The sequence below is a fragment of the Pseudophryne corroboree genome, chromosome 2 (genome assembly GCF_028390025.1).
Source record: "Pseudophryne corroboree isolate aPseCor3 chromosome 2, aPseCor3.hap2, whole genome shotgun sequence".
NCBI lineage: Eukaryota > Metazoa > Chordata > Amphibia > Anura > Myobatrachidae > Pseudophryne > Pseudophryne corroboree.
The window spans coordinates 195,146,606-195,167,492 of NC_086445.1; the positions used below are offsets into that span (position 1 = coordinate 195,146,606).

General features: G+C 47.6%; 1 protein-coding gene across 1 annotated transcript in view; it reads right to left on the minus strand.

Moving 5' to 3' along the window:
• Positions 1 to 3,387: 3,387 nt before the first annotated feature.
• LOC135008417 (gametocyte-specific factor 1-like) overlaps positions 3,388 to 20,887 on the minus strand; it is a 525,710-nt gene continuing 508,210 nt past the window's right edge. Inside the window, exon 10 of the mRNA XM_063952201.1 lies at positions 3,388 to 7,043. The gene's annotated coding sequence lies outside the window, so the exon portion shown is untranslated. The remainder of the gene's footprint in view (positions 7,044 to 20,887) is intronic.

Genomic DNA, 20,887 nt, shown 5'->3' on the forward strand with positions numbered 1-20,887 from the left:
CCTACAAGCTGAGACAGACAGTGAAGATATCCCTGCAGCCATGGAACCCAGGTCTTTCATGGATTCAACCATAAATCCTGCAGAAACCTGAATGTTACGTAAAAACAATTCAACATCACTTTTATCCATTGTATCCAAATCCTCAAGTAACGTGCCTGACTACTTTACTATAGCTTTGGAAATCCATGCACAGGCAATAGTAGGATGTAGTACAATCCCGGAGGCCGTGTATATGGATTTGAGCGTAGTGTCATTTTTGCGATCAGCCGGCTCTTTTAAGGCGGTAGATCGTGGAACAGGTAAAACCACCTTTTTTGAGAGTCTGGACACAGACGCATCAACTATGGGTGGGTTTTCCCATTTTTTCCTATCCTCCTCAGGGAAGGGAAAAGCAACCAGAACCCTCCAAGGGATCTGGAATTTTTTCTCTGGGTTTTCCCATGCTCTCTCAAATATAGCATTTAATTCTTTAGACGCAGGGAAGGTTAGTGAGGCTTTCTTATGGTCAGTGACGTAAGCCTCTTCAACCTGTTCAGGTGTTGTATCAGTAACATTCAACACATCTCTGATAGCCTCTATCATCAACTGCATCTCTTTTCCAAGAGATGCCGCCCCCCGCAGCACAGCCCTCTCACCTTCTGCCGTTTCAGAATCGGTATCCATGTAATCTTGCATAATCTGGGCAAGAGCACGTTTGTGGGAACATACAGTAGGGGGTCCTGAGGTAACAGAACCGGACCAAACTGCCATAGAGTTCTGTAAAACCTGAGTTGCAGATTCATTCTGTGCAACCCTAGTAAAAATTTGAGAAATCATAGTTTTAATAGAGGATAACCTTTCAGGCTCCCTTGCTGGTATCTGCGCTAAAACAGTGCAATCCTGATTACATGGAATGGCATCCCGAGAGGACATATCCTCTGCAGAATATGACAGAGACCCTGGACATAGCTTAATGGAGACCCCAGACACTCCCCACACACACAGGGGAGGACAGAGTTTCACCCCCAAGAATGGCAAGAGACACACAGCACTTTTAAGGTATAGGGAGACCTCCAACCAGTGCTGACTGTGCACCTTAATAGGTTACGCAGTCTTTCCACAGCCTCCCCCCCTTTCCACAACCCCCTGGTACCGTAAGAGATAGCTGGAGTTGAATTGGAGGGACAGCTCTCACTGACCGCGCTTCTGCAGGCAGGAAAACGGCGCTGAACGCTGCTGGGTCCGCTGAGAAGCTCCGCCCCCTTACATGGCGCTGTCTTCCCGCTCTTCTGAAGATTATACTGGCCTGAGGAATTTTTCTGGCAGCGATCCGGGTACCCTGACAGGCTTGGAGATCAGTGTAGGCGCTGGCTCAGGGCGCCCCTCACAGCGCCACACTATGTACTGCTGAGCCCTGGAGCGCAGTTAGTACTACGCTCCATACCCTGTTGCCGCCATCTTCACACCGGCTCCCCGCTTGCTAGGGGCGGTGACTAACTCGCCACTGATCTTCTGGCTCTGTAAGGGGGTGGTGGCATGCTGCCGGGGTGATCGATCCCCTGTGGCGGGGAACGTTCGATCCCCTCAGGAGCTTAGTGTCCTGTCAGCAGAGATAGTGGCTCAGACCCCGCAGGGAGGACACTACTCCCGCCCCTTAGTCCTACGAAGCAGGGAGGCTGTTGCCAGCAGCCTCCCTGTGCCTAAACTCTAATTAAAATCATAAAACTAAACTCCTATGGAGCTCCCCTAGCTGTGACCGGCTCCTCCGGGCACATTTTCTAATCCGAGTCTGGTAGGAGGGGCATAGAGGGAGGAGCCAGCCCACACACTCAAACTCTTAAAGTGCCAATGGCTCCTAGTGGACCAGTCTATACCCCATGGTTCTAATGTGGACCCCAGCATCCTCTAGGACGTAAGAGAAAGATGCGTATCCAAACAGACCTACACATCTGCATCCACATAGCCCGCAGTTCTGTAGACATGCCTTCAATGAACATTGCCTACTTATGAAATCCAAATTACAATGGTATGTAGTTACTAGGAATTTTTACATTGTAACGTCAAATGGTTCAGAATGTCAACATGTGTGTTATGTCCACATGCTAGACTTAAATGGTACAGGGCTGGCTCCAGGACTGCTGGTAATTTTATGTATAGCCTCATATTACTCAGCTCAGCTGCTAATTTATTTTTATTATATTTATTATTTAAAGTCTGTTAAATGTGCTGAGTTACTTTACAATTAAATTTCTATCAAACTCGACAGGACCCTATTCAGAGTTGGACGCTAATGCGGCCACATCACAGTTTGTCATACATCGGCAAACTGTGCACACGCAATGTCCGAATCACACCCGTGCGGACATTCACCTTGCAGGCGCACACCCGAATGTGGGTGAGAGATCAGATGCTGTATCCTAGGATGCCGGTCAGATCACTACTGCAGCAAGAGGAATCTCCTTGTAAAGGGGGGTACTCACGGGAGAGATGTGTGCTGAGCGATCTTAACACAGACCGCTCAGCACACATCTCTCACCCCGCTCAGCACAGCGCGATGTGCTGAGCGAGGGGGAAAGCAGACGGGGGGCCGCTCACTTCACACAACGGTGAAGTGAGCGACCCGCTAGATTGAGCCTGCATGCAGGCTCAATCTAGCACAGGCGATAGCGATGTGCGGGGCCGCGCATCGCTATCGCTGGGGGGCATACACACGGCAGATCCGTGCTTAAAATCTAAGCAATCTAGCAAGATTGCTTAGATTTTAAGCACGGATCTCTCCGTGTGTACCCCCCTTAAGACGCCTTCTGTTGCATTATCATACAGCACTATCACTGCTGCATACAAGGAAGCAGCAGTGATAGCACCTCCAACCACATCTGAATCAGATCCAGTGTGCAGCTGCAGCTGTCAAAAAGCTGCATTTTCACATAACTAAGGGGGTAATTCTGAGTTGATCGCAGCAGGAACTTTGTTAGCAGTTGGGCAAAACCATGTGCACTGCAGGGGAGGCAGATATAACATGTGCAGAGAGTTAGATTTGGTTGTGTTCAATCTGCAATCTAAATTGCAGTATAAAAATAAAGCAGCCAGTATCTACTCTGCACAGAAACAAAATAACTCACCCAAATCTAACTCTCTCTGCACGTTATATCTGCCTCCCCTGCAGTGCACATGGTTTTGCCCAACTGCTAACAAGGTTCCTGCTGCGATCAATCAACTCAGAATTACCCCCTAAATGCGTAAACGGACAGACTCTTAACATTTCATTATTGACCCCAGCCCAAGTCAGCAATTCCCTAAAGATAAGCTATAGAAAATGTACAGAAATTCCAGTTTTATTATTTAAACTCAAATATATCTAGGACACATGGTAAATGTTTTGCAAAAAAATTCAAATGTGACCCAATACAAAATGAAACAAAACTTTATTTTTATTTATTTTTTAACAGGAAGAAACATTTTCCAGAAGTTTTCGGATCTTAACTTCAGTCTAATTCAAAATAGTAACATGTTAAATTTTGAAAAATTAGTTTTTCTTTTTAAACAATTTACATTTGTTTCATCTAAGGTGACAGACTTCAAAACTTGACACTGGTATAACTTGGGATGGGTTGAATAACATATAGAAAAGGCTAACATATGTTGAAGTGTGGTACAGTACTTCAAATGGCAGTACAAACCTGTTAGGAAGCAATAATATAGAAAATGTTTCTCCGTCACCAGAAAAAAAAGAAAAGTATCCCATCTTATTTAATGTGTGATCATTATCAGAGTAGGATATCTATGTATGATAAGCATACAGTTTCCCATGCTTAACAGAAATAACCCGCAGATAATCTGCATCTACAATATATCTTGGTCCTTAAACAAGTTACTTATGAATTTTCAGTAACATGAATAAAACAGAAAAGCTTATGTGTATTACTATACATTTAGCTTTTACTTGAGCTACAAAAATGTTTTTTATACCTGCCGAGTTTTAGAAGTATATTCAATTGAAGTCTGATCCACTCCGACATTCATTTGTCAGAATGGATCCGACAAGGGCTTTTCAATGCCATCTTAATTCAACTTTAAAAAAAAGCCGAATTGAGATGCAGGAGCTGAGACGGGGGAGAGCAGCGATACAGCAGCGTAGCCGAAGGATGTGTCACAGCCGCCGCTCGCGGCAGCTGTGACACATCCTCCGGTTACGCTGCTATAAGCTGCTGCTGTAGTGCTGCTCTCCCCCATATGCCTGCGGCTCTCCCCCATCTCCTCGTCTAAACTCCCTCATCTCAATCCGACGGTTTTTAAAGTCGGATTGAGATGGTCGAAAAGGGGGCCAAAACCGCTTTCGACAGAAGCACGTGGATCAGCAGCTATTCCACCGATCCATGTGTTTTTCGACAAGTCGCATTCCTCGACTTGTCGAATAATTTTGGGTTATATTGAATAGGTCGGAACCCCTTCCGACCTAAAAAAGTCAAAAACTTAAGTTTTTTCGACAGATGGCAGCTTTCGACTTCAATTGAATAAACCCCTTAGAATAATCAATTGTAAAGATGATCTTTTGGTTCAATTGTAAACCATTTAGGGGAGGAATTAAAGTCTTATACTGGCTACACACTAGGCAAACTTTTAGACGACATCGTTCATTTTCACCCATGTAAGTGATATTGTTTAAAATATTTGCCAGTGTACGTAACGACTGATGAACGATGCGCTCTCCTGCACAGTTATTAGCTCCCTCCATCGCCTGTGCATGCAGGTCAATCTGGACTTATCGTTCAAAACTGCATGTTCAGGCTGGCTGTGGCATGACATCACTGAACGATATCTGTAGCGACATCATTCAGTATGCACGCACTATATCAGCTGTCCAGGAGGGTAGGGGAAAAACTAGGCAATATCGTTCATGGAGCGAATCACCTAGTGTGTGCCCAGCATTAGGCTGGTTACATACTAAGCCAACAAATCTGCTAACATATTGGCTGATTGGTAAGCATATGTATACAGAGTGCTTGTAGGATGTAATAGAACTATGAACACATATCTAAATATAAAAACTGCTAAAAAAATAAAAATAAAGGGATATATAGCATAATGAGCAATGTACTCTATGTTTACAGCTCTTTCTGCAAAATGTCCCAGTAATCCGTAATGGTTCATTTATATGCTGGGTTCCTGAAGAGTTGCTTCAGGAGAGATGCTAGGTACTTGGTAGGTCCTAAGCCAACTTGCCCTATTGCTGCCTTTCTTGACCACGGCGTCCTTCCTTCTAGTTTACCAGCTGCTCCCTACTGTGTTGGAGCACACGTCAGACCGTCTGTGCCCAATTAGGACGTCACACCTGAACTTCCGGTTTTGCTGCAAGCTATCTAACACGTTTCATACTAATGCATTTTGTTAAGGAACCAGGACCCCACCAACATCCTTTCCTTTATGTGTGTGCACAAGGGATGAGCGACCGCATGTCCAGCAATGTGTAGCCTCATCTTCCACAGAAATGCCCAGCCAACAGTCAGAGCACCAGCCAAACATGTACTCCGATACAGCAGGCACCAGCCGGGAAAGCAGATGTAAGAACAACAAGTATTTGCATAAAGAGCTGTAAACATAGCATACATTGCTCATTAAGCTATAAATCTTTAACCATTTTTATGTACTTGCGTTCAATGTGTCCTGCTATAGCTTTGCTGCTTCTAGCAGCAAGCTGTAGCGGGACCACAATGTGAACTCAGAGTGGCATGATGCGCTTCTTCGCATCGCTGTGGTGTCCCTTTGAAGTGGGAGGCGGGCGCATGCCAACTCCCATTCATTTCTATGGCACAGCTGCTATGCCGCACTGTCTTTGCTGCGATGGCAAGGACACAAGAGGGCACATTTGTACATCCTACAAGCGCTCCGTATACATAAATTACCTTTGCCTAAATCTTTAGTGCCGGCACACTAGTCTTTATCTAAGCAACACACTTACCAATTGGCCGCTCAATATGTTTACTCAACTGGGCGGGCATTTAAATTTGTCCATCCAGCAGAGATGTCAGTCCATGTATGGGCAGTTGGCAGGTCAGCCAGACATGCCAATATATTAGCATTGGTTATGCTGCACGGGCGACCAGTTATGTCTGAACGACATTGTTCACAGACATATCGGGTGCACACACCTGCCAATATTTTTATTAGTGTGTAGCCAGCTTTAGAGATGGGCACTTGAGTGAAACCCATTTGCAGCTAAGGACATACCTAATCTCTCTCCCCACCCATAGATGTGCACATGAAGAATAGTGATGCTACTGTTTTGTACTGTGATGTATGCATCTGAACATTGTGAAAAACTGAATCTCTTATTTTTCCAAGCATCATTATTTGAACAACGGTCCACTCACTATACATTAAAGTTCCAGACAATCACGATTTTTAATAGCTGACCAGAAAAAAACAAATTTGCCCACTCAAAAAAATAACTTGTTGCCTTGCCTACATAAACCATCAAGTATTTGGATATGGTATACGATTAGTAGGAGAACGGCTATTTACAAGCTACAAACAAGATTGTACTGCAAACACGCACAAGAATGGGCTAATGGAAGTAAACTTACAGATATTTAGCAAGTTGATGTAATTTAACTCCCCTCAAAAAACACCAAAACATATTGCACAAATGTCTTTGCTTTGGAGCAAATCTGAATGTAATCTATGAATATGGTTTGATAATTAGAAGGAACATAACTGCACTCACTTTTTTAAACATTTAAATAATGACTATTAACACATTTATGAAGGACAGAGCTCTTTGAATGCATTTAATGCAACACTAGTAATTAAAACTTATAAACTGCTCTACTTGTTAACATGGCCCTCAGTGACCAGCTCGTTCACTAGCAAGCAATGGGGTCCTTCAGAGAAACGTTAAGATCTTCAATGATTAAGGCAAAGCCCGGTACAACACTGGATCTTCCTCTGAAACACTGTGACCTCACTTGACTATTAACACTAAACGAAAAGTTTGATTAACGGCAACTGAAAGTACCAGGGGAAGATCAACATGGTCCTCAAATACATCTGTAAAGTGCAAGGTTCTGAAAAAAAACAAGAAAAAACATGTTATGGTAGACTTAGGGATATATTCAATAAGAGTCGGGTCCATTGCGACATGCAGTTGACGGAATGGACCCGACAACCCCTATTCAAAGGAGCGGCCAAATCCGACTGTCGGATTTGGCCGATCCCGTGTCCTGCTGCTGCTAGCAGCTGTCAGCGGTGCCGGCGGATTGATCGCCGTCAGCGGCGCCGTGTGGAGGGGATGACAGCCGCACCGGGAGGAGGAGATCGCAGCCCAGAGGGAGGAGGCGGCAGCGGAGCCGGCACCCAGGGAAGGGGGGATATTGGCCCGCAGGGCGGAGGTGACGGCAGCCCACAGAGAGGAGGTTGATGGCTGCCCGTCGGGAGAAGGGGGTGGCAGCACGCCGGCGGAGAGGAGGAGACGGGGGGAGCAGCGGTGGCTCACAGCAGCGTCCACCCGGCTCCAGCAAGCGGGACGTCGCTTGCTGGAGCCGGGTGGACGCTGCCGCTGGGTCGCTGCTCCCTCCGTCTCCTGCTCTCAGATCACATATCTCAATCCGACTTTTTTTTAAAGTCGGATTGAGATTGTCGGAAATAGGGCTAAAACCCGACGGGTTTGGCCCCGCTTCCGACAATGCACGCTGATCGGCGTCTGAAGCCGCCTATCGGCGTGCATTCCGACAAGTCGGGTTTCCCGACTTGACGGAAAAAATGGGTCCGTAATGAATAGGTCGGAACCCCTTCCGACCTAAAACTGTCGGAAGCTGCCGTCTTTCCGACAAGACGGCAGCTTCCGACAGTTATTGAATATACCCCTTACTGTGCCTTTGTTAACTCTCTTTCTTCTAAGTTCATAGGGTCCACAGAAAAACATTGGGTGGTTGTAGTGGTGGATGGAGAGTCTGGGTACCAACCAGTTAAAGCTTTCAGCATATCCCAGGATGCCTGGCTCTTCTCCCTTATAACCCCACCTCCATGCTCAGGCCTTCAGTTTTGGTAACTAGATCGGAGCAAAAAAGCAGACAAGAGAATCGAAAGATGTTAGGCTCATTAGAACATATTCTCACGGACAGAAGGGAACCAGGGGCCAATGCCGTGCAAACCCAGAGAGGCCAGGTGCGTCCGGGTGGGTGCCCTTTGGACCCTATGAACTTAGAAGAAAGAGAGCTAACAAAAGGTAAGTCTAACACTCGTTTTCTTCTGCAGGGTTCATAGGGAAACTTCAGGGATGTCCTAAAGCAGTACTTCAAAGGTGGGGACGCACTAGAGAGGAAAGCATCCTGGGAGGCGAATGTATCAAAGGCATAAAACCTATGAAACAGCGTGCCTATAAAGGTCTAACAGAGTAGAATTGGCCGAACACGAAGTTGGGACAGGTAGTTCAGCTTGACGGTAGGCATGTGTAACAACCATTCTAATCCATCCGGCCAGCATATCCTTATTAGCAGGCCAACAACACTTGTGAAAACCAAAAAGAATGAACAGAGCTTTAGACCCTCTAATGGAGCTATTACGGTATACACAGACACGCAGAGTATGAATCACATCCAAAGAACGATCCTTTGGTGAGAGGTCTGTGGGGAGAAAGGCTGGAACCACAATCTCTTGATTTAGATGAAACTTAGAACCCACTTTAGGGAGGTAACCCAGCCTAGTCCAGAGAACCGCTCGGTCATGATGAAATATCGGAAAAGGAGGACGACAGGAGAGTGCTCATAAGTCTGACACCCTCCTAGCCGATGCAATGGCGAGCAGAAACAGTGCCTTTTCTGTCAGCCATTTAAGGTTAGCTGATTCCAACGGTTCAAAGGGGGGATCTTGAAGAGCATCCAGCACAACTGATAGCTCCCATGGAGCCACAGGAGGGACATAAGGTGGGTGTATGCGAATAACCCCCTAAGGAAAAGTGCTTACATCCATAAGTGATGCAAGTCTGCATTGGAACCTGCACTTTGAGAGGCAAGCCGTAAGCCTAGATCCAAACCATGTTGCAGGAAAGCAAGTAATCTTAAGGTTTTAAAGATATTTGGATCAATGCTTTTCAGCGCACCAAGCAAAGTAGGTATGCCACACTCTGTAATAGATGCGCGCTGAGGCAGGTTTACGTGCCTTAAGCATGATTTGAATAACAGTTTCTGAAAATCCTTTTGTCCTCAGGATTGAGGACTCAAGAGCCACGCCGTCAAAGACAGGTTGCCTAGGTCTGGATGGAGACTAGGACACTGATAGAAGGAAGTAGAATGCGTCCTACAGAGAGAGACCATGGAGATCAAAGAACTAATGCCTCCTGTGCCACTCAGGGGCTACCAGAATGAGGTTTCCTCCTCCTTCTGGCGTGAGGTCATGAGAGCCACATCTGGGAGACCACATCTGTCCACTAGGAGATGAAAGACCTCTGGGTGTAGAGTCCGCACTCCAGCGTAAACATCCTGACCACTGAGGAAGTCCGCTTCACAGTTCAGTACGCCTGGAATGAACACTGCTGATAATGCCGGAAGATGATGCTTGGCCCACCGAAGAATCTTGGTCACCTCTTGCTGCGAGTGCCACCCCGATGGTTGATGTATGCCACTGTTATGGTGTTGTCTGACCGTACTTGACCAGGCCTGCCCTGAAGAACTGTCTGACCTAGAATCAACGCCTTGTACACTGCCCCCAATTCTAACACTGGCTGGCATCTGAGATTCTGCTAGGCTCCATCTCCTTTGGAAGATTGTTCTGTTACCGCTCCCCAGCCACGAAGGCTGGCATCCGTCGTAACATCCAGTCGGAGATCCAGAATGGTTGTCCTCTGCTTAGCTGGTGAACTTGTAGCCACCAAGATAGGGAAAGTCGAACCTCCGGAGTTAGGGTTATCTATGACTTGATGCGGTTGACCGCTCCATTTGAAGAGAATCAGTTGCTGCAGAGGGCAAGAATGAAACTGAGCATATTTGACCATGTCGAATGCTGACACTATCAGACGGAGAACCTGCATCGCTGCATGAATGGACACGAGGTTGGTGAAGGAACCGGCGTATTTTGTCCTTCAATTTTAAAATCTTGTCCGGTGATAGGAAAAGGAAGGCTACTGTAAGCTGGATATGATTTAGGAGAACTCTGTGTGAGTTCGCCAGAAGCAGTAGAACGTCTAGGTATGGTAAGATTCTGATTCCCCGACGACAAAGATGTGCAGTCATAACAACCATAACTTTGGTAAATATTCTGGATGGCGTAGCAAGGCCAAATGGCAAAGCCTGAAACTGATAATGTTGGTTGCCAATAGCAAACCGCAGGAATTGCTCATGTAAGAGTGCAATAGGGATTTGGAGGTATGCATCCTGTATGTCCAGGAACACCATAAAGTCCCCAGGTTCCATGACCAAAACTAGATCGCAGTGTTTCCATGAGAAACTTTGAGACCTTCACAAACTCGTTCAAAGATTTGAGACTGAGTATCGGTCGGTGTGACCCATTTGGCTTTAGAACCTTGAAAGAGGGTGGAGTAGTATCCTCTGCCTTGCTGAGGCACAGACATAATCTCACCTGACTGAAGAAGGGAGTCTACCATGGTTTGTAGTATCCGGGCCTTGTTTTGATCTGATGGAAGGCCCGTAGTAATGTATTGGTGAGGGGGATACCTCTTGAACGTGTACCGGTGAGAGACTACTTATTGCACCCAAGCGTCTGTCGAGGTCCCTGTCCATACCTGCGCAAGGCGGCCTCCAACTCTGAGGTCCCCAAGAGGGAGGCCCGCACCGTCAGGCTTGTCAGGTTTTGTGGTAGGTTTGATGTGCAGCCCAGGATTGCTTGGCCTTGGGTCTTTGCAGCATGTGTTTGTCTGGGAAACACTTGTCCTTTTGCTTTCCTTGAGGACGAAAGATATGCAAGGTAGAGCCTTAAGGGCGATGAGTAGGTGCCCAAGGTAAAAAGGCAGTTTTGGTGGTGGCCAATGATGCCACAATTTTGTCTAACGCCTCTATAAAAAGAATATCACCTGTAAAAGGGAGGACTTTCAATGTTTTCTTGGAATCCAAACCTACTTTCCAAGATCTTAGCCGAATGATACGTCTTGCTAGTACAGATGTAGCAGATGCCTTTGCCGCTAACACACCAGCATCATATAATGCCTCTGCAATGTAGGCAGTTGCTGACTTAATATGGTCTGGGTATAGTCTGCATTTATTGGACAGATCTGATGGTAGCTCCTATTCTATAGCCTGTAACCATGCTTCAATAGCTGTTGCAGCCCATGAAGCCGTCAACGTGGGACTATGTACAGTGCCTTGCTCAAGTATACACCCCCCTTGGCTTTTTACCTATTTTGTTACATCACAACCTGTAATTCATTTTTATTTTTGAATCTGAATTTTCTGTGATGGATATGCACAAAGTTGGTAAAGTGAAATGAGAAAAAATAAGATTTTAAACCTACCGGTAAATCTTTTTCTCGTAGTCCGTAGAGGATGCTGGGACTCCGTAAGGACCATGGGGATAGACGGGCTCCGCAGGAGACATGGGCACTTTAAGAAAGACTTTGACTCTGGGTGTGCACTGGCTCCTCCCTCTATGCCCCTCCTCCAGACCTCAGTTAGAGAAACTGTGCCCAGAGGAGATGGACAGTACGAGGAAAGGATTTTAGTTAATCCAAGGGTAATATTCATACCAGCCACACCAATCACACCGTATAACTTGTGTTAAACTAACCAGTTAATAGTATGAAAAACAACATAGTTTCGGTCCAAAACCGATGAAACTATAACATAACCCTTATTTAAGCAATAACTATATACAAGTCTTGCAGAAGTAGTCCGCACTGGGACGGGCGCCCAGCATCCTCTACGGACTACGAGAAAAAGATTTACCGGTAGGTTTAAAAACTTATTTTCTCTAACGTCCTAGAGGATGCTGGGACTCAGTAAGGACCATGGGGATTATACCAAAGCTCCCAAACGGGCGGGAGAGTGCGGATGACTCTGCAGCACCGACTGAGCAAACAGGAGGTCCTTCTCAGCCAGGGTATCAAACTTATAGAACTTTGCAAAGGTGTTTGACCCCGACCAAGTAGCAGCTCGGCACAGCTGTAGTGCCGAGACCCCTCGGACAGCCGCCCAAGAAGAGCCCACCTTCCTAGTGGAATGGGCCCTAACCGATTTTGGTAACGGCAATCCTGCCGTAGAATGCGCCTGCTGAATCGTGTTACAGATCCAGCGAGCAATAGTCTGCTTTGAAGCAGGAGCGCCAACCTTGTTGGCTGCATACAGGACAAATAGTGCTTCTGTTTTTCTGACTCTAGCCGTTCTGGCCACGTAAATTTTCAAAGCCCTGACCACATCCAGGGACTCGGAATCCTCCAAGTCACGCGTAGCCACAGGCACAACAATAGGTTGATTCATATGAAAGGATGAAACCACTTTAGGTAGGAATTGAGGCCGAGTCCGCAATTCTGCCCTATCCACATGAAAAACCAGATAGGGGCTGTTATGTGATAAAGCCGCCAATTCCGAGACTCGCCTAGCCGAAGCCAAGGCTAGCAACATGACCACCTTCCAAGTGAGATATTTTAACTCCACCGTTTTGAGTGGTTCAAACCAATGTGACTTCAGGAAACTTAACACCACGTTAAGGTCCCAAGGCACCACCGGAGGTACAAAAGGAGGCTGAATATACAGTACTCCCTTTACAAAAGTCTGTACTTCAGGTAGAGAGGCCAATTCCTTTTGAAAGAAAATGGATAAGGCCGAAATCTGAACTTTTATGGAGCCTAATTTTAGGCCCAAATTCACTACAGTTTGCAGGAAGTGAAGGAGATGACCCAGATGGAATTCCTCCGTAGGAGCATTCCTGGCCTCACACCAAGAAACATATTTTCTCCATATTCGGTGATAATGTTTTGATGTCACGTCTTCCTAGCCTTTATTAGCGTAGGAATGACCTCATCTGGAATACCTTAATCCGCTAGGATCCGGCGTTCAACCGCCATGCCGTCAAACGCAGCCGCCGTAAATCTTGGAACAGACAGGGCCCCTGCTGCAGCAGGTCCTGTCTTAGGGGAAGAGGCCACAGATCTTCTGTGAGCAATTCCTGTAGATCCGGATACCAAGTCCTTCGTGGCCAATCTGGAACAATGAGGATTGTTCTCACTCTTCTCTGTCTTATTATTCTCAACACCTTGGGTATGAGAGGAAGAGGAGGAAACACATAGACCGACCGAAACACCCACGGTGTCACCAGGGCGTCCACAGCTATCGCCTGAGGATCTCTTGACCTGGCGCAATACCTTTTTAACTTTGTGTTGAGACGGGACGCCATCATGTCTATTTGGGGCAGTCCCCACCGACTTGTGATCTGCGCGAAGACTTCCTGATGAAGTCCCCACTCTCCCGGATGCAGGTCGTGTCTGCTGAGGAAGTCTGCTTCCCAGTTGTCCACTCCCGGAATGAACACTGCTGACAGTGCGCTTACATGATTTTCCGCCCAGCGAAGAATCCTGGTGGCTTCCGCCATTGCCCCCATGCTCCTTGTGCCGCCTTGGCGGTTTACATGAGCTACTGCAGTGACATTGTCCGACTGAATCAGAACTGGTTTGTCGCGAAGTAATGCCTCCGCTTGACGTAGGGCGTTGTATATGGCCCTCAACTCCAGGATGTTGATGTGGAGACAAGTCTCTAGACTCGACCAAAGAGCTTGGAAATTTCTTCCCTGTGTGACTGCTCCCCAACCTCGGAGACTTGCGTCTGTGGTCACCAGGATCCAGTCCTGAATGCCGAACCTGCAACCCTCTAGGAGGTGAGCACTCTGCAGCCACCACAGGAGAGACACCCTGGCTCTGGGGGACAGGGTGATCCTCTGATGCATTTGTAGATGTGACCCGGGCCACTTGTCCAGTAGGTCCCATTGGAAGGTCCTCGCATGGAACCTGCCGAAGGGAATGGCTTCGTACGATGCCACCATTTTCCCCAGGACTCGAGTGCAGTGATGCACTGATACCTGTTTTGACTTCAATAGGTTCCTGACCAGAGTCATGAGTTTGAGCTTTTTCCATTGGAAGAAAAACCTTCTTCTGGTCTGTGTCCAGAAGCAAGCCCAAGAAGGCCAGACGCGTCGTAGGAACCAACTGTGACTTTGGGATATTGAGAATCCAGCCGTGTTGCTGTGACACCTTCAAAGACAGAGACACGCTGTCCAGTAACTTCTCCCGAGATCTCGCTTTTATGAGGAGATCGTCCAAGTATGGGATAATTGTGACCCCTCGCTTGCACAGGAGCACCATCATTTCCGCCATTACCTTGGTGAAAATCCTCGGGGCCGTTGAAAGCCCAAACGGCAACGTCTGAAATTGGTAGTGACAATCCTGTACAGCAAATCTCAGGAACGCCTGATGAGGAGGAAATACTGGAACATGAAGGTATGCATCCTTTATGTCCAGGAAAACCATAAAATCCCCCCCTTCCAGGCTGGCGATGACCGCCCTGAGCGATTCCATCTTGAACTTGAACTTTCTCAAGTATAGGTTCAGGGATTTTAAATTCAAAATGGGTCTGAACGAACCGTCCGGTTTCGGAACCACAAACAGGGTTGAGTAACAACCCTTTCCTTGCTGCAGTAGAGGAACCTTGACCACTACCTGTTGAAGATACAATTTTTGTATTGCATTCAACACTAACTCCCTCTCTCAGGGAGCCGCAGGTAGAGCCGATTTGAAAAACCGGCGAGGAGGCACCTCTTCGAATTCAAGCTTGTATCCCTGAGAAACAATTTCTATTGATGTGGCTGAAAAGTCGAAGACGTGCCCCCACTTGAGCGGACTCCCCCAGGGAAGCCCCAGCGTCATGCGGTGGATTTTGCAGAGGCAGGGGAGGACTTCTGTTCCTGGGAACTAGCTGTGTGCAGCTTTTTTCCTCTGCCCTTACCTCTGGCAAGAAAGGACGATCCTCGTACTCTCTTGCTTTTATTCGAACGAAAGGACTGCATTTGATAAGGAGGCGCTTTCTTAGGCTGTGAGGGAACATAAGGCAAAAAAATTGATTTACCTGCCGTAGCTGTGGAGACGAGGTCCGAGAGGCTTTCTCCAATTAACTCCTCACCTTTGTAAGGCAAAGACTCCATATGCCTCTGAGTCGGCATCACCCGTCCACTGTCGGGTCCATAAGACTCGCCTAGCAGAAACAGATATAGCGTTTATTCTGGAACTTAGCAAACAAATGTCTCTTTGAGCATCCCTCATATATAACGCAGCATCTTTTATATGCCCTAGGGTCATTAAAATGGTATCCTTATCTAGGGTCTCAATTTCCGTAGATAAGGCGTCTGTCCATGCTGCGACAGCACTACAAACCCAGGCCGACGCCATTGCCGGTCTAAGAATTGTGCCTGAATGTGTGTAAATGGACTTCATGGTAACCTCCTGTCTGCGATCAGCAGCATCCTTGAGGGTAGCCGTATCTTGGTATGGCAGCGCTATCTTTTTTGATAAACGTATTAATGCCTTGTCCACCTTAGGAGAAGACTCCCATCGTATCCTATCCGTTTGCGGGAAAGGATACGCCATAAGAATCCTTTTGGGAATCTGCAGCCTCTTGTCTGGAGATTCCCAAACCTTTTCGCACAGCTCGCTCAGCTCATACGAGGGTGGAAAAGTGACCTCAGGCTTTTTCTCTTTATACATGTGTACCCTCTTGTCAGGGACAGGGGGTTCCTCTGTGATATGCAAAACATCTTTTATTGCAATAATCATATATCGAATGCCCTTAGCCACTTTTGGCTGTAATTTTGCCTCCTCATAGTCGACACTGGAGTCTGAATCCGTGTCGGTATCTGTGTCCATTATTTGGGACAATGTGCGCTACGGAGACCCGGAAGGTCCCGGTGACACAGGGACAGGCATGGTCTGACTACCTGACTGTTCCCTAGCCTCAGCCTTGTCTAATCTCTTGTGTAATAAATTTACACTAGCACTCAAGACATTCCACATCTCCATCCAGTCCGGAGTCGGTGCTGCAGACGGAGATCTGACATTCATACACTCCCCCTCTTCCTTAGGTGAGCCTTCCACTTCATACATGTTGACACACGCGTACCGACACACCCCACACACACAGGGAAGCTCTTATCTGAAGACAGTTGCCCACCAGGCCCTTTGGAGAGACAGAGAGAGAGTATGCCAGCACACACCCCAGCGCTATATAACCCAGGCAAAACACAGAATGTTTCCCCAGTAGCGCTGAAATAACTTGTTTTTCGCCAATTATGTGACCCCCCCTCTTGAAAAACCCACTGTCACCTCAGTAAGCAGGGGAGAGTTCGGGGAGCTTCCTCTCAGCGCTGTGCTGTGGAGAAAAATGGCGCTGGTGAGTGCTGTGGGAGAAGCCCCGCCCCCTCGGCGGCGGGCTTCTGTCCCGCTCAAATTATTCAAAAACATGGCGGGGGCTCTTTATATACATGAACAGTGCCCAGCTCTACATGTATATATGCCATAATAGAGGTTTATATTGCTGCCCAGGGCGCCCCCCCCTGCGCCCTGCACCCTTACCGTGACCGGAGTGTGTGAGGTGTATGGGAGCAATGGCACACAGCTGCAGTGCTGTGCGTTACCTCAGTGAAGATCACCCAGTAGCCTAAGAAACAGGACCTTGAAACTCAGAGAAGTAGGGCTGTTTCTCTCTCCTCAGTCCCACGATGCAGGGAGTCTGTTGCCAGCAGTGCTCCCTGAAAATAAAAAACCTAATTAAAATACTTTCTTAGCAGGAAATTCAGGAGAGCTCCCTGCAGTGCACCCATCTCCTCTGGGCACAGTATCAAACGGAGGTCTGGAGGAGGGGCATAGAGGGAGGAGCCACGACGGGCCGCCCAAAAAGGTCCAACAGACCGAGTAGAATGGACCTTGATAACAGCAGGAGCTGGGAGTCCAGCCTGCGCATAAAGCTTGTGCAATCACCATTCTAACCCATCTGGCCAAGGTCTGCTTATTCGCAGGCCAGTCACATTTGTGAAAAACCAGAAAGTTCAAAAAGAATCTGACCTCCTGATAGAGGCAGTCCTTTCTACATATATACGGAGAGCATGTACCACATCCAAATACCGCTCTTGGGAGGACAAACCAGGAGAGATAAAGGCTGGAACCACAATCTCTTGGTTGAGGTGGAAAGATGACACCACCTTAGGTAGATAACCAGGGCGAGTTCTAAGAACTGCCCGGTCACGGTGAAAAATCAGAAATGGTGGACGACAGGACAAAGCGCCTAAGTCTGCACCATCCTAGCAGAGGCTATAGCCAACAGAAAAATGACCTTAAGCGTAAGGCAGTTAAGGTCCACAGACTCAAGAGGTTCAAATAGAGACTCTTGAAGGGCAATAAGAACAGACCGATCCCATGGAGCCACAGGAGGCTGAATCCGTAGTACGCCCTGAGTGAATGTATTAACGTCAGGAATAAAAACAATTTTTCGCTGAAACCACACTGACAAGGCAGAAATGTGAACCTTGAGGGAGGCCAGGTGAAGTACTAAATCCAGGCCTTGTTGCAAAAAAGCCAGAAGTCTGGAAGTACTAAACTTGTATGCATCATAATTCTTAGCAGCACACCAGGTAAAGTAAGAATTCCAGTCCCTATAATAAACCAGTGCAGAAGCCGGTTTGCGGGCCTTCAACATAGTTTGAATAACCGCCTCAAAAAATCCTTGGGCCCTCAGGAGAGAAGCTTTAAGAGCCACACCGTCAAAGACAGTTTTGCCAGGTCCTGGTAAACACAAGGGCCCTGAATGAGGTGGTCTGGGAGTTGAGGAAGTAGAAGAGGATGCTCGATCGATAGACCCTGCAGGGTCTGAGAACCAATGCCGTCTGGGCCACGCTGGAGCGATTAGAAGCAGTATTCCTCCTTCTTGCTTGAACTTCCGTAGTGACACTAGAGGGAACACGTATGGCAGCCAAAAGTTCCATGAAATTGCCAGTGCGTCCAAGAACACTGCTTGAGGATCCCTTGTCCTTGCTCCGAAGACCAGAACCTTGCGATTGTGTCGAGACGCCAGCAGGTCAACATCTGGTAGACCCCACTTGTCCACAAGGAGTTGGAAGGCCTCCGGATGAAGACTCCACTCCCCGGCGTGTACGTCCTGATGACTGAGGAAGTCAACTTCCTAGTTGAGGACCTCTGGAATGAACACTGCCGATATTGCTGGCAGATGCCGTTCCGCCCATCGAAGAATTTTTGACACTTCCATCATTGCCATGCGGCTTCGGGTGCCGCCTTGATGATTTATGTACGCCACCGTGGTGGCGTTGTCTGATTGTACTTGAACAGGCCTGTTCTGTACGAAAGGCAGGGCTAGTGTCAACGCATTGAACACTGCCCGCAATTCCAGAATGTTTAGTGGGAGGAGAGATTCCTCCCTGTTCCACCGACCCTGGAGAGAGTGTTGCTCCAACACCGCGCCCCAACTCCGCAGACTGGCATCCGTCATTAAGAGGACCCAGTTGGAGATCCAGAAGGGACGACCCTTGCTTAATTGTTGGTCTTGTAGCCACCAACTAAGTGACAGACGAACCTACGGAGTCAAGAATATAATTTGAGACCTGATCCTGTGAGGCAGGCCGTCCCACTTGGAAAGGATTAACCTTTGCAGAGGGCAGGAATGAAATTGAGCGTACTCTACAATGTTGAAAGCAAACACCAGTGTATCAATACTCTTTGGCGAGAGAGGAAGTATCTGATTATGTCCTGAAGTTTCAGGACCTTCTCTGGAGACAAGAACAAACGTTTGTTGTGTGTCCAGTAATGCCCCCAAGTGTACCATGCTCTAAGCAGGGACCAGTGGGATTTCTTCCAGTTAATGAGCCACCCGTGGGCTTGCAGGAATTGAACAGTCAGTTCCAGATAACGGAGAACCTCTGGGGAGTTCGCCAGCATCAACAAGTCGTCCAGATACGGCAGGATCCTGATACCCTGACGGCGGAGAAGGGCCATCATGACCGTCAAGACCTTAGTGAAGATCTGAGGAGACGTGGTCAGTCTGAAAGGCAAGGCTCGGAACTGATAATGAACGTTGCCAATAGCAAACCAAAGATAATTCTGATGCGACATGGCAATAGGTATATGTAGGTAAGCATCCTGTATATCCAGGGATACCATATAGTCCTTGGGTTCCATAGCCAGTACAATAGAGCACAGAGTTTTCATACAGAATTTGGACATCCGCACAAATTTGTTCAAAGATTTGAGGTTGAGTATAGGTCGGGAGGATCCATTCGGCTGCGGAACTAGACATAGTGTCGAATAGTATCCCCTGCCTCTCTGAGACAGAGGCACCGGTACTATCACTCCTGTATCCAGGAGGGATTGGACAACCAAACGTAGAGTTTGTGCTTTTAACGGATCCAAAGGGAAAAACGTTGAGCAAAACTGTTGAGGGGGACGTCTCTTGAAAGAGATCGCATACCCGTGAGAGACTACTTCCTGCACCCAGGCGTCCGAAGTGGTCTTTAACTAGACCTGGGCGAACCGTAGAATTTGTCCTCCCACCCTTGGCCACCCCAGGGGGAGGCCCGCCCCATCATGCAGCAGGCTTGTCTGGTTTGGAAGCAGGCTGATGGGCGGCCCAAGAACGTTTAGGTTTGGGCTTAGAGGACTTGGAAGTGCAAGCCTGTCTCGGGTACGCCTGTCTCTTTGCTTTACCTGGAGGTCGAAAGGAACGAAAAGTAGTACTTTTAGCCTTCGGAACCGAAGGATTAGTACCTGGGAGAAAAGCAGTCTTGGCTGACGCCAAGTCGGTCACAATTTTGTTCAGATCATCTCCAAATAGTATATCTCCCGTAAAAGGGAGTCCCTGCAAGGTCTTCCTAGAGTCTAAATCCACCAACCAGGACCGTAACCACAGAATCCAGCGAGCCATGATAGACGTAGTAGATGCCTTGGCCGCCATAACGCCTGCATCAGAGGCCTCCTCCTGAATATAGTGGGAGGCTGGAGTAATATAGGTCAGATATTATCTGGCAATTCGGCGGTAGCTCTTCCTCAATTGCTTGAACCCATGCATCAATGCCTTTTGCAGCTGAAGAGGTTGCCATAGTGGGTCTATGTACAGCACCTGTAAGAGTGTAAATAGACTTCAAGCAACCCTCCACACGCTTATCCGTCGGTTCCTTCAAAGAGGTGACTGTGGTGACAGAGAGTAGATGACACCACAATACAGGCTACATGCGAGTCCACTCGTGGCGGGCTTTCCCACTTGTTACTAACTAGTTGGCATCTTTTTAGACAGGGAAAATTTCTTTCCTGAAGAAGACCAGGATTCCTGACGTATGTTAGGATGCGGTAGGTCAGAATGCAGTAAGACTAATTTAGTAACCTTCTGACGTTTGAATATATCAGGTTTCTTTGACGTATCAGGAGGGTCAATCTCATCATCAATCTGAAGAATCAGCTTGATAGCCTCCATTAGGTCAGGAACATCAACCTGTGTTGTAGAATCTTCATCAGAAGCAGCGGTATCAGCATCTGATGGATCAGTATATTCTTCATCCGAATCGGAAGAATCTTCCGAAATATTAGTGGATTGTGAGGAAGAAATGGCCCGCTTAGATGATCCTTTGGTCCCAGTAGGGCGAGGGTTCGGTTTTCGTTTAACCAAGGACCGATTTAAGTGCTGTAACTGGGTTGACAGAGTATCCGCCCATGGTGGATTAACTACAGGGACAATATGTGGCTGTAATGGCACAGGAGGACCCACAGGGGGCGTAAGTCTTGTTACAAGCGTAGTCAGCATATTTGAAAATGCAGCCCAAGGAGGATCTGCCACAGGTGCTGCGGGCTGACTAGGGGTGCAGAACACCCAGTAGCTGGACCCTCAGCAGAAATCATTTCCTCAGGTAAATCCATGTCGCCAGC